General features: G+C 47.3%; 1 protein-coding gene across 3 annotated transcripts in view; it reads left to right on the top strand.

Annotated features, from left to right (window-relative positions):
- Window positions 1–13,050, top strand: part of LOC126239825 (nectin-4-like) — a 470,862-nt gene that overhangs the window by 277,922 nt on the left and 179,890 nt on the right. The window lies entirely within an intron of this gene.

Below are 13,050 nucleotides of genomic sequence, written 5' to 3'. Positions count from 1 at the left end.
TGTTCGTCCGATTCTTGAGTATTGCTCATCAGTATGGGACCCTTACCAGGTTGGATTAATAGAAGAGATAGACATGACCCAGCGAAAAGCAGCGCGATTCGTCATGGGGACATTTAGTCAGCGCGAGAGCGTTACGGAGATGCTGAACAAGCTCCAGTGGCGGACACTTCAAGAAAGGCGTTACGCAATACGGAGAGGTTTATTATCGAAATTACGAGAGAGCACATTCCGGGAAGAGATGGGCAACATATTACTACCGCCCACATATATCTCGCGTAATGATCACAACGAAAAGATCCGAGAAATTAGAGCAAATACGGAGACTTACAAGCAGTCGTTCTTCCCACGCACAATTCATGAATGGAACAGGGAAGGGGGGATCAGATAGTGGTACAATAAGTACCCTCCGCCACACACCGTAAGGTGGTTCGCGGAGTATAGATGTAGATGTAGATGTAGATGTCACATGTGTACCTCGTAAGTTTTAGGTCCGGGGAGTTCCCAGGTTATTCGACATTTTCAATTTCTTCAACGTCCAGTTTATCCGACACCTCTGCGGTCCTGTGTGGGCAGACACTGTTGTCCATAAACGGAAAGTCGGGAGTTCCTTTTTTTTCTTTGACTCATCAGTCGTCTGACTGATTTGATGCGGCCCGCCACGAGCCCCTCTCCTGTGACTGCCTCTTCATCTCAGAGTAGCAAACTACATCCTCAACTATTTGCTGGATGTATTCCAGTTTGTGACTTCCTCTACAGTTTTTGTCCTCTACAGCTTCCTCTAGTACCAAAGAAGTTATTGGCGGATGTATTAACTGATGTTCTACCACCATGTACCTTCCTCTCGTCAGTGTTTTCAACATATTCTCTTCCTCTCCGATTCTGCACAGAACCTTCTCATTCATAACCCTATCAGTTCACATAATTATCAACATTCGTCGGTGGCACCACACCTCAAAGGATTCGATTCTCTATTGCTTCAGTTATCCACAGTCCATGTTTCACGATCATACAATGCTGTACTCCAGACGTACATTCTCAGAAATCTCTTCCTTAAATTAAGGCTTATGTTTGATACTAGTAGACTTCTCTTGGCCAGGAATGACCTTTTTGCCCTTGATGTCCTCCTTGCTCCGTCCGTCATTGGTTACTTTGCTGCGCAGGTAGTAGATTTCCTTACCTTCATCTGCTTCGTGACCATCAATACTGATCTTACGTTTCTCGCTGTTCTCATTTCGTCTTTCTTCAGGTTACTGCCAATCCATATTCCGTGCTCATTAGAATGTTCATTCCATTCAGCAGAGCATGAAATTCCTCTTCAGTTTCACTCAGGATAGCAATGTCATCAGCGAATCGTATCATTGATATCCTTCCACCTTGAATTTTAATGGTTCAAAAATGGTTCAAATGGCTCTGAGCACTATGGGACTCAACATCTGCGGTCATCAGTCCCCTAGAACGTAGAACAACTTAAACCTAAATAACCTAAGGACATCACATACATCCATGCCCGAGGCAGGATTCGAACCTGCGACCGTAGCGGTCATGCGGTTCCAGACTGAAGCGCCTAGAACCGCACGGCCACATCGGCCGGCTGAATTTTAATACTTCTCCTGAACCTTTCTTTTATTTCCATCAGTGTTTCTTCGATGTTCATATTGAACAGTAGCGGTGAAAGACTACGTCCCTGTCTTACACCGTTTTTAATCCCTGCACTTCGTTCTTAGTCGTCCACTCTTTTTATTCCATCGTGGCTCTTGTACGTATTTTATAGTATCCGTCTCTCCGTATAGCTATCCTTATTTTTCTCAGAATTTCAAACATCGTGCACCAGTTTACATTGTCGAACGTTTTTCCAAGGTCGAACACTGTCGAACGCTTCTTCCAGGTCGACAAATCCTATGAATGTGTCTCCATTTCTCTTTAGTCTTGCTTCCATTATCAACGGCAACGTCAAAATAGCCTTTCTGGTGCCTTTACCTTTCCGAAAGCCTCACTGATTTTCATCTAACACATCTTAAATTTTCTGTTCAATTCTTTCGCTAAACAGACGGTCATGGTCCACAGTTATCTCCCTATAATACCGCTGTGCTGTAACAGTACCTTGCGCAAAGGATGCAGCGGTGATCAGCCATTTTGCATAACGACTTCCCTCATGCCTAGGCCATACATATCACATTCATTAACTTTCAATGTTGTCCAACGTGAGAACTTCATTCTTGACCAATGTTGCTGATCCCATGTAACATGCTTCCTAAACCAAGGAACACTTTGTCGACGATGAGTGATTCATGTGAGATGGATTTAACAGGCTTCCGAACTTACTTACTGGCCTGAGTTAATGGCCGCGAAATGACTCCTGCAGAGGCACTTCTGGAGGTAATTGCTGCAACGTCAGCAGCTGCCTTCCTAGAAGTGAGTGCCTGTTCGTTTCAGCCACTAGGGCAACGTATCGATATTCTTTTGCTGTGGTGATCCGTCCACGACCGCGCGCATGCTTTCGGATAGCATTTTCACCCTCAGAGGCCTTTTTTAATCGAAGATGAGCTTTGGAACACCCTTCGCTGTCGCCACTGTAGTGACACTTTTGCCGGCTTCCCCCCGATGTTGAGCACTCAAATGATGTCTTGCACAGATGTTGCCATACCTCATGGAATACTACACTAATCAATTCCACAACAACCTTTATCAAACACAGTACGGCATGAAGTGTCGAATGGATATACAGGTTTCGTGCACAGAATTCCCTACTGTTAGCAAGTTCGTTCCTATTACTCTCTTTTACTATTACTGGTTGGGTGTTCCGCAGCTGCGGTCGGTTGTTTCGTAGCAAATGGCAGTTGTTCTTTAGCAAGTGTCAGTTCCTTAGCGATTGCCAAGCAGTGTACAATATGCACAGTCAGCAAGAGGGAACAATAGTAGTGAAAATTGTAATGTAACTAAGCACACATCTAAAGAGACGTAACTAAGAACACGTCTAACGAGACTACAAGTTTAATTTCAGATGGCGTGGTTCCACTGAAAAATTACCTGAGGAGCGACACAGGGTACCCGGCTAGACAGGCTGGGTTCCGATGAAAGCAGCGCCCGTCAATCGCAGCCCCGTATTGAAATTGTGTATGCCAGATTCAGAAAACGATTGCTTCGAAACTTGTGAGATTGTGGAGGTGGGGGAGTTTAGTATTTAAAGTCCCGTCGACAACGATGTCATTAGAGACGGAGCACAACCTCGGATTAGGGAAGGATAGGGGAGGACATCGTCCCTACCCTTTCAAACGAACCATTTGCATAAAGCAATGCAGGACAATCACGGAAACCTAAATCAAGATGGCCAGACGCGCGTAATAACGGTCGTCCTTCCAAATGCGAGTCCAGTGAACTAACCACTGCGCCATCTCGCTCGGCTGTGAGACTGTGACATCACAGCAATGGATCTACACAGACTCCGTCTCACTCGCCTTAAGAATTCATGTTAACGGTACATTACCCAACGAAATCATTCTTGAAATTCCCTGACATGAATCATAAGATGATAAATTGCAATAATCATAATACACTCCTGGAAATTGAAATAAGAACACCGTGAATTCATTGTCCCAGGAAGGGGAAACTTTATTGACACATTCCTGGGGTCAGATACATCACATGATCACACTGACAGAACCACAGGCACATAGACACAGGCAACAGAGCATGCACAATGTCGGCACTAGTACAGTGTATATCCACCTTTCGCAGCAATGCAGGTTGCTATTCTCCCATGGAGACGATCGTAGAGCTGCTGGATGTAGTCCTGTGGAACGGCTTGCCATGCCATTTCCACCTGGCGCCTCAGTTGGACCAGCGTTCGTGCTGGACGTGCAGACCGCGTGAGACGACGCTTCATCCAGTCCCAAACATGCTCAATGGGGGACAGATCCGGAGATCTTGCTGGCCAGGGTAGTTGACTTACACCTTCTAGAGCACGTTGGGTGGCACGGGATACATGCGGACGTGCATTGTCCTGTTGGAACAGCAAGTTCCCTTGCCGGTCTAGGAATGGTAGAACGATGGGTTCGATGACGGTTTGGATGTACCGTGCACTATTCAGTGTCCCCTCGACGATCACCAGTGGTGTACGGCCAGTGTAGGAGATCGCTCCCCACACCATGATGCCGGGTGTTGGCCCTGTGTGCCTCGGTCGTATGCAGTCCTGATTGTGGCGCTCGCCTGCACGGCACCAAACACGCATACGACCATCATTGGCACCAAGGCAGAAGCGTCTCTCATCGCTGAAGACGACACGTCTCCATTCGTCCCTCCATTCACGCCTGTCGCGACACCACTGGAGGCGGGCTGCACGATGTTGGGGCGTGAGCGGAAGACGGCCTAACGGTGTGCGGGACCGTAGCCCAGCTTCATGGAGACGATTGCGAATGGTCCTCGCCGATACCCCAGGAGCAACAGTGTCCCTAATTTGCTGGAAAGTGGCGGTGCGGTCCCCTACGGCACTGCGTAGGATCCTACGGTCTTGGCGTGCATCCGTGCGTCGCTGCGGTCCGGTCCCAGGTCGACGGGCACGTGCACCTTCCGCCGACCACTGGCGACAACATCGATGTACTGTGGAGACCTCACGCCCCACGTGTTGAGCAATTCGGCGGTACGTCCTCCCGGCCTCCCGCATGCCCACTATACGCCCTCGCTCAAAGTCCGTCAACTGCACATATGGTTCACGTCCACGCTGTCGCGGCATGCTACCAGTGTTAAAGACTGCGATGGAGCTCCGTATGCCACGGCAAACTGGCTGACACTGTCGGCGGCGGTGCACAAATGCTGCGCAGCTAGCGCCATTCGACGGCCAACACCGCGGGTCCTGGTGTGTCCGCTGTGCCGTGCGTGTGATCATTGCTTGTACAGCCCTCTCCCAGTGTCCGGAGCAAGTATGGTGGGTCTGACACACCGGTGTCAATGTGTTCTTTTTTCCATTTCCAGGAGTGTATATAACTATCCATTAAGTTTTTCATCAGTGAACGGAAGGGAACTGCGTCTTCCTTCAAATAAAAATGCAAATGAAAAATAACCAATATATATTACTTTGTTTCCCGCCTGGAAGGCGGCGCGTGCTTCTGCTCCTGTAAACTGAGGGGTAGGCCGAATGTAGGAAGTGAGTAGGAGCAGGAAAAGGTGAAATGCTTCGGTACTGCGTTTAACTTTACAGAACATTTAATAGAGAATAGTAGTCAATGACATACGTAACTGTGCACTGAACAGCACGTAAGTGCGAAGATGGATAGGCATCAACGCTGATAGCCACTAGTAGTAGGACAAACTATCATTGAAGTAACTGAAGTAACAAATTCTGTAATGGCTAGCCCCCTATGAAGTATGCTACTTGGTTGCTTGGTCGTCGGCTCGGAATCAAATGGCCTTGGAATATGCAGCGGCGCTCGTAGAGCTGCACAGCGCCGGCTAGGGGGCGCTGTCGTCTGTGTCGGTGTCGTAGTGCCAACCTACGAACTTGCACCTACGCCGTGGCGTCGTAGCTATCGATACCACATATTATACTAACCAGTTACAAAGTATTGTCATCAACTTTTTACAAAAAAATGTAATGTTAATTGCTGACGAGAGCACTATGGGACTTAACATCTGAGGTCATCAGCCCCCTAGAACCTAGAACTACTTAACTAACCCAAGGACATCACACACATCCATGCCCGAGGCAGGATTCGAACTTTCAACCGTAGCAGTCCCTCGGTTCCGGACTGAAGCGCCTAGAACCGCTTGGCCACCGCGGCTGGCGAGCGGAGGGACAGCCTCCCTATCCTAGTTACACATTAATTCATTAATCGAATACAATCGAACGATTAATTTAGGAACTCCAGTGGTCGCTTGAATACCACATCAAACGATACTAAGGTATGAATCTGATTTAGCAGAGCTGTGGCAACAGTACGATTGCTAGCTAAACATTAACCTTCATCTAGTGAGCCACGCAGCAGTATACTCTCACCAATCTGCTGTGGCCTTGGCCGTAGTGGAGAATCAGAATCTCACTCTACAGGGTCCTGACACTTCCAGCGACCTGTCTCCACCCAGAATCAAACCAGTAGTTTCCCTTTTTTCTTCCACCAGCCCCCGACTCGAGAGTTTACACCGATCTAGCCGCAAACGCCAGTCGGGAAAAATGTTACTCTTATGCGCCAATAGTGTGTCAGTGCCACATTTAATAAATCCCCACCTCGGAATGTCATCAGTCATGGGCTAGTCGTAGCACATCTTGCTCTCTAGTTTGTCCTAGAAATTCCCGTCTGACGTCAGCCGGCGATGGGCGAATCAGAACATAGTTTAACACTTCTGAATTTTCCGAGGCCAAGCCACAGTCCACAACTTGTACTTTTCCGACATATTTTGTGGTGTCCCAGCAAGCACTTGAAACTGTTGCCCTCGGCCATCTCAAGAGGCGAGTCCTTCCACAGGCCGTTAACCCCGACTTAGTGAAAACGCCCGTTAGGTTCCGTCGGCTTTCGCCGGTGGCCACTTGGCACGTGCAAGCCATCACAAAGCTTTGAGTGCCCAAGACACACCCTCGAGATTCAGAGCTGTGTGCCAGCGGTGCGCTTCTCACCTATTCACAGACTTGAACTACTAGACCCTTTACCGGCGACCACTGACATTTTATAAAATACGTTCACCCGTAATAAATCAACGTAATGAGACTTTAAGTGTCCTGCTTGCCGCTAGTTGTAACAATGGACAGAAAAATGGCAGGAGGCAAGCCAGACGGCTTGTAACCTTCCACCGCTTATAGATAATGGTATTGCATTTGACACCTATGGAAAACCTAGCACAAGTATTTCACTGATGCACGTCTCCACATGTGACTTCCAACAATGTAAATAAAGTTTCCTCAAATGTAGACCGAGCGAGTTGGCGCAGTGGTTAGCATATTGGACTTGCTTTCGGGAGGACGACGGTTCAAACTCGCATCTGGCCATCCTGATTTAGGTTTTCCGTGATTTCCCTATATCGCTTCAGGCTTCCTTTGAAAGGGCACGGCCGACTTCCTACCCCATCCTTTCCTATTCCAATGGGTCGGATGACCTCGCTATTTGTTCCCCTCTCTCAAATCAACCAACCAATCTCAAATCTACTACTGACTGCACTTGTATAATATCTCTAGGCTCGGCAGTTATCGGCCTGAAGAATGTGGTTCACAATGATAAGCAAGCTAAAGAAAATATGGTAACGATAAGTAATCAGTTATTTGTAAACACTGTAGCCCAAAAGCCAAAGTCCACTGTACTTCCATTTCTAAGGAACGTCTGTTATCAGTTACCGAAAACATTAAAAAAGTTCGATGTTTGAATAGCATTCACGACCAACAATATAATCCAACACAGCTACATACACAATGGACAGCCGTGCAGGCCTGGTTCAAATGGTTCAAATGGCTCTGTGCACAATGGGACTTAACATCTGAGGTCATCAGTCCCCTAGAACTTAGAACTACTTAAACCTAACCAATGTAAGGACATCACACACATCCATGCCCGAGGCAGGATTCGAACCTGCGACCGTAGCGGTCGCGCAGATCCAGACTGAAGCGCCTAGAACCGCTCGGCCACACCAGCCGGCTGCAGGCCGGGATATGCTATCACTGTCATGTGAAACCTGTGATGGCATGAATGCCCAGACGCCTGCTTAAACAGACAAGCAGAATGTTTAAAGCTAGATGCCATGAACGTATGCTTACTAAGTGGGGGAATATCAAGCGGTGTTCTGCGTCTGCAAAGAAAGACGCACATACAAATAAAGAGTTAGTCCTTAGCGACTAACCATTACCAGAAACCAAACAAATTACTACCCAATGTTGTCAGTTTTTAGAAGTTCCATCTGAGCAGTACCCTGTTTGAAGTACACTAGTAGGCACTACACACGTAAAGGAAGAGCAATGCAAAAACTAGTTATTTTATACTTCTTACTACTTAGACGCAAATATCTTAATGTGTTGTACCCTGTAAGAATTTATACGAGAAAGCTGTACCGTTATTGTAGGTAAACACACTTAAATAATTATGCAGCTACGTACTGTGCAATACCTTTTTTTTACGTTTATTGAATTTCGGGACGTGACCATACAGCCACGTAAACTGCGTAATGTCAGTTATATTGGTACGGACCTAAGGACAACATGACATCCAGCCCTCAAGGGGTGAAAATCATCAACCCGGCCGGGAACTGAAACCGAGCCTCGTCGTTTAGCAGTATTCTCCGCTCTGACCGAGTAGCTACCGAGACGGAGAGCAGTCTACATAAGTACATGGCCAGCAGAGAGAGGCAGCATTGCCTGCCATAAGTAGCACATGTTTATGTAAAGTGCCATACGCAGATTAATTTTATTACTTAAAACCGGATTTCAAACCAATCATGAACATAACATGACATGACATGATTGTTTAGGAACATGAAATCCATCACTGGCTGCAAGTGGCCTCCAGGTAACCTAACGTAACCATTTCTAGTCAATGATTGGTTCAGTTGGAGCAGAGAACCCACTCCATTGCATTTAAACACAGCCAGCACCATTATCAAGCCACAACCAGTTTGCCCGGTGCCTTGTTGAGTACTTGAGTAGATAGCTTCGTGGAGTCTGCACCATACTCGAACGCTTCCACTAGCCTTTACCAGCTAAAATTGAGACTCACACCACGGTTAAACAATCGTCTAGAGTCCAACCGATACGGTCACGAGTTCAAGAGAGGCGATGTCGTGCTGTTAACAAAGGCACTCGCATCGGTCGTCTGCTGCCGTAGCCCATTAACGCCAAATATCGCCGCACTGTCGTAACGTATGTCCGTGGTGACAGGTAATGCCTAAAATTTAGTATTATCGGCACACTTTTGATACTGCGAATTTGGGGATATTGAATTCCCTAACGATAACCGAAATACACTCCTGGAAATGGAAAAAAGAACACATTGACACCGGTGTGTCAGACCCACCATACTTGCTCCGGACACTGCGAGAGGGCTGTACAAGCAATGATCACACGCACGGCACAGCGGACACACCAGGAACCGCGGTGTAGGCCGTCGAATGGCGCTAGCTGCGCAGCATTTGTGCACCGCCGCCGTCAGTGTCAGCCAGTTTGCCGTGGCATACGGAGCTCCAGCGCAGTCTTTAACACTGGTAGCATGCCGCGACAGCGTGGACGTGAACCGTATGTGCAGTTGACGGACTTTGAGCGAGGGCGTATAGTGGGCATGGGGGAGGCCGGGTGGACGTACCGCCGAATTGCTCAACACGTGGGGCGTGAGGTCTCCACAGTACATCGATGTTGTCGCCAGTGGTCGGCGGAAGGTGCACGTGCCCGTCGACCTGGGACCGGACCGCAGCGACGCACGGATGCACGCCAAGACCGTAGGATCCTACGCAGTGCCGTAGGGGACCGCACCGCCACTTCCCAGCAAATTAGGGACACTGTTGCTCCTGGGGTATCGGCGAGGACCATTCGCAACCGTCTCCATGAAGCTGGGCTACGGTCCCGCACACCGTTAGGCCGTCTTCCGCTCACGCCCCAACATCGTGCAGCCCGCCTCCAGTGGTGTCGCGACAGGCGTGAATGGAGGGACGAATGGAGACGTGTCGTCTTCAGCGATGAGAGTCGCTTCTGCCTTGGTGCCAATGATGGTCGTATGCGTGTTTGGCGCCGTGCAGGTGAGCGCCACAATCAGGACTGCATACGACCGAGGCACACAGGGCCAACACCAGGCATCATGGTGTGGGGAGCGATCTCCTACACTGGCCGTATACCACTGGTGATCGTCGAGGGGACACTGAATAGTGCACGGTACATCCAAACCGTCATCGAACCCATCGTTCTACCATTCCTAGACCGGCAAGGGAACTTGCTGTTCCAACAGGACAATGCACGTCCGCATGTATCCCGTGTCACCCAACGTGCTCTAGAAGGTGTAAGTCAACTACCCTGGCCAGCAAGATCTCCGGATCTGTCCCCCATTGAGGATGTTTGGGACTGGATGAAGCGTCGTCTCACGCGGTCTGCACGTCCAGCACGAACGCTGGTCCAACTGAGGCGCCAGGTGAAAATGGCATGGCAAGCCGTTCCACAGGACTACATCCAGCATCTCTACGATCGTCTCCATGGGAGAATAGCAGCCTGCATTGCTGCGAAAGGTGGATATACACTGTACTAGTGCCGACATTGTGCATGCTCTGTTGCCTGTGTCTATGTGCCTGTGGTTCTGTCAGTGTGATCATGTGATGTATCGGACCCCAGGAATGTGTCAATAAAGTTTCCCCTTCCTGGGACAATGAATTCACGGTGTTCTTATTTCAATTTCCAGGTGTAGAAAGTCCCATGCATGTAACTGCAAGTACCTTCCCACGTTCAAAGTCTGTTGATTCCCTTCGTGCGGGCATAATCACGTCGGAAACCTTTCCACAAGAATCACCTCAGTACGAGTGACAGTTCTCCCAATGCACTGCCCCTTTATACCTCGTCTACGCGATACGCTGCCGTTTTTTTAAGAGAATATCGCTATCACGTGTGTTTTGTCGCCTCAGTGTATTTATATCATTACATGCGAGAGTGACTCTGTCCGACACATTTTCGTGACTTAAGAATTGAATTTCGGTAAATCTAATATGCAGTTAGCTTGAACTATGAGGAAGAAAATAGGCTACATTAGACGGTAAAAAAAGAAAGTTTCTAAGATGGAGAAGTGGGAATGGAACATCAGTGAAAATAAACCGTGTTAAAAATTATTAAATTTTTTGCATAATGTACACGATATATAATGTATAGCTACTTCAATAGCACGATGCATATTCGCACACTCGTGTCCATGCCTCTCTTTACGCATCGCCCGTCGGCGACGCTGCTGCGTGCCACAACATTGTGCGTTGCCGAAGATGGAGGGGAGTCGGGAGAGGCGGATGACCACTTCGCACAGCTACATTTACCCGGAGAGGCAGACACGTGGGAAACCTCACGTTACTGCTTACTTAGCGTCACTCATCGTAACAAAACAACTGACGTGCGAATGCGGCTGCAGGTAACAGTTTCGTAATAGAGTCAGTGACTTTTGGAAAAATCACAGTGGTCATAGTGACCCGTGTACAGTGTAAGGCATGAAAATATGACAGTTGCTATTGCTCAGTGCCATACTGATGCAAAATAAAATTAAATTAGTAGCTGTCATCTGTAACAATGATTAAGAGGGGTATGCAAAATTAATAATAACCTCTTGGCATTTTACAAAACAGCGAGCAATTGAATAATTACATGAAATATAAAGCATGAACCAATACAGAGTGGATCACCTAAAGTTCGCACCACAAATATTGAGGAATTGGAAAGTGGTATTGATCAGCTGCTTCCATGGATTGGATTGGTAGTCAGGGTTTCGTATTGTCAGCCAGTCAACGGATTGTAGTAATACGTAGAAAGTATTTTTTGTGCAAATATACACTTTTTAAGCGGAACAATGCGTACTGACATTAACAAACTTGAAGTAATGTAAATTATAATTTCAGAGATGTTTGTTGCAAGATTCAAATGAAAGCCGATTAAGAGATATCGTATTTTGAAAATTTCTCACCCTGACTGTTTCTTGTGTCATTCAGCTTGCATAGTTGCTATGTACTAAGTTGTTATCTTGGCCCACTCTATGCTTTTGTATTCCTTGAGTGCAATGTGACTTGCTACTCATTTTACGTGCGGCAACCCAAAAAGTGGATCGTATTAGACGACGGGATTTACCAGTGCAGAAAAACGCCGACATGTCATGGTGTATGGAGAATGTAGGAAGAATGAGCTTTATTCTTGTGCGGTGTATGTGGCACGATATCCCAAAAGACATTAACCATCTGGGCATTTATTTATCAACCGCTTCAACCAGTTACATGAAAATTGTACTGTAACACGTAGACAACGTAACAGAATAAACAAGTCGCGACACAAGACGAGGGAATTAATGTACTTGCTGCTGTGCCAGTTAATCCGCACGTTAGCTCCCGTACAATTGCACGAGAAACACTCACGAGTCACACAAGTGCCCTATGCATTCTCCATCGACACAGTTTCAGTGCGTACAACATCCCTTTGTCACAAGAGCGACATGGATACGATTATGAGAATCGTGTTAACTTCTGTTCATGGACATTAAAACAGGATACCCCAGACGTATCATGTGTCTTGTTTAGTGAAGAAGCCACATTTACTAGTCATTTCCAAGTAAACCGCCGAAACATACAATATCGGTCCATTGAGGGTCCACGTTGGCTTTGTCAGGTGGAACGCCAGCGTCCATTCAGTATAAATGTGTGGTAGTGGATAGAGAACCATCAGCTCATAGGGCCATTTTTCGTAGTCGGAACACTGAACGTGAAAAAGTATTGCAGCCTCCTAACAGACCATTTTCCACGGATGCTAGAGGACTAGAAGGCCTAGGAGGAACCAGTGATACCAACATAACGTCTGTCCAGCCTAGAGTGTACGAAGTACTGCAGCATGTCTTCACGAATTGTTTCTAAATGATTGTTTTGGATGCAGAGGACCTCTACATCGGCCGGCACGTTCCCCGGATCTGGCGCCTGTACACCTTTTTCAGTGTGGAAAGCTGAAAGGCGCTGTCTGTAAGTACATACCAAATACACCCGATGATATGCAACAACGTACTGCTGCAACCTTCTCGGACAACTCCTCTGAAATGGTAGAACATGTATAGCAGTCGTTCCATGGCGCACTGGAAGGGTGTATTGCCGTTACCGGTTCTGATTTGGAACACAACCTGTGATGGTCTGAAGAGCCATGTGACTAATGTATGCACTTACGTTGTTGTTTAGTGTGTACTAGCACACGTATTGTACAAGTTTCAGTGCGGGGAATTGTTAAAACATGATATCTTGTAAACGACTCGCACCAAATAGAACTAACATTCTAATTGACTCTACTTTGTTCCATTTAAAAAAGTGTATGTTGGCACAAAAAGTACACTTGATGACTGTTATTACAATTCGTTGATTGGCTAACAATACGAGCCCCTG

This window comes from Schistocerca nitens, chromosome 1 (assembly GCF_023898315.1).
Source record: "Schistocerca nitens isolate TAMUIC-IGC-003100 chromosome 1, iqSchNite1.1, whole genome shotgun sequence".
NCBI classification, from domain to species: domain Eukaryota; kingdom Metazoa; phylum Arthropoda; class Insecta; order Orthoptera; family Acrididae; genus Schistocerca; species Schistocerca nitens.
The sequence above is the reverse complement of the archived record's forward strand: the minus strand, read 5'-3'. Positions and strand labels throughout refer to the sequence as shown.